Below are 1,811 nucleotides of genomic sequence, written 5' to 3' on the forward strand. Positions count from 1 at the left end.
AAAGTTTATCCAGAGATAGTTTGGATATTCTAGAGAAGACTAAAGCCAGGCTCACAGACAGCACTGGAAGTTTGAAATGTTGCCCGTGTATCCACTAGTTGTGACACTGCATTGCACTGTCCTACATTCTGTCACCATAAAGTCCCCATTTCCTGCAAATTTGTCATGAGCTTTGCTTCATTATGTCTCTGCAATGATTTATTTGTAGCCCTTGTTCTGGTTTGCAATGAACTCCTCCTCCTCCTCTGTGGTCTTTCGGCTGATGATTTCACTTGACTACTGCCCCACATTGTTCTGTATTTGTTAGCTCGCTTGCTAATGATTTCAGTGCCAAATTCATCCCTGAATTGATGTGTGGAAAGTGAGGCAAAGCTGCCCATTCATTTAGTCCATTCTCTGGAAACCTCTTATGCAGAGGCTTACACAGCAGGGAGATGAAACATAGAACAGGTTCACTGCTGAATGTTCATGGGTTGTGCTTGATTTGGTTCAATTTTTCACACTGTTGCTCCAAGAGACTGTTTCCCTGAGATCCTGCCCTCTCATCCTGTGGATCTGAGCCCTTCCTAATTTTACAGCTTCACTTGTTGTTAAAGCTTCACTTCTGCCAGCGTCTGGTCAGTTCTGCTAATTTGCATGAGACATCATTTAATACAGCTGCAGTGATGTTGCAATTAGTGTCAGAGATCTTATGCAGGCAGCACTTTATTAATGGGTCATTGTTTTCTCAGATTTCTTGTTCCAAATATTTAAGAAGGGGCTCATAATTACACAGCCAAATGTCTAGATAGCCACCGTACTTCAGTTAGAGGTTTCAAGGATACAGTCTCATTTTCTGTGACATTTGCTCTTTCCTCAAATTGTCCTCCTTGGACTGAGGAGCTGCAAAAGACCCTATAAACGGTCTTAAAAAGGGTCTCTCCTTTCTTCAGCATTGGCACTTGGTTCCACGCATCCGCTAAACCCAGGTCTTCTCGATGTGCCACGCAGGGTTATGCTGTTAAATATGGGATGCCCTGCTTGAGTTGTGTGGCAACACCACTGTTTTTCCCTAGTATGACTGAAGTGAACATCACCGATTTCATCAGATCCCGCTTATTCAGGCTGTCAGAGGCTTAGACAGCAGCTGTAACAGCTTGTGCATTACAAGCAGATCATTGACTAATTCCACCAAACACAGTCTTCTGCCCTGCCCATGCTACACCTCTGAACTTGAAGCAAATGATAAGCAAGTTGGTGACAGGAATCGCTGCGCTTTCATCAGTAATAAGCGTATGGTAGGAAGACAGGTGAATAGCTGTCACGATTCTGAATGGACAATGATGTCAATTGACTCCAAAACCTAAAAGCAGAGTTTTTTCTGTGCCAGCTTGTACATGCTGGTGCGTTCCCATGTGGAGCTGTTCATTTGTATTGGAAGCAGAAAATTATCCATGAGAATTTTTATTTCTTCTGGCTTTAAATGTTTTCTTTCCTTCAGTTCCAGGCTCTTCTGTTTCTCATTCGTGGTTTCTAAGAGCATACTTCACAGGTCAAATCCCAGGGGATGAGAATTTCTGCTCCTAAGAATATGTACAGCAGATTCACGACTTTGGCTTGCAAAATCCTCCTCTTGTAGTTCAACGGCCTCTCCATTCCCATTTGTGGCCTGGGGAGAAGAAGCTGGATATTGTAGCCTTAGCACAAGTTTAGAAGGTCAAGTCCACATCAGCACTGTACAGGAACATGTCTCTCCTCTGTACACAGAACTTGCCTTTAGATCATTGAGATTCTGCTTCATCTCTTTCATTCAGCCATTCTCCTTTGAGCGT

The sequence above is a fragment of the Pelodiscus sinensis genome, chromosome 19 (assembly GCF_052426305.1).
Source record: "Pelodiscus sinensis isolate ZL-2025 chromosome 19, ASM5242630v1, whole genome shotgun sequence".
Classification (NCBI taxonomy): Eukaryota; Metazoa; Chordata; order Testudines; family Trionychidae; genus Pelodiscus; species Pelodiscus sinensis.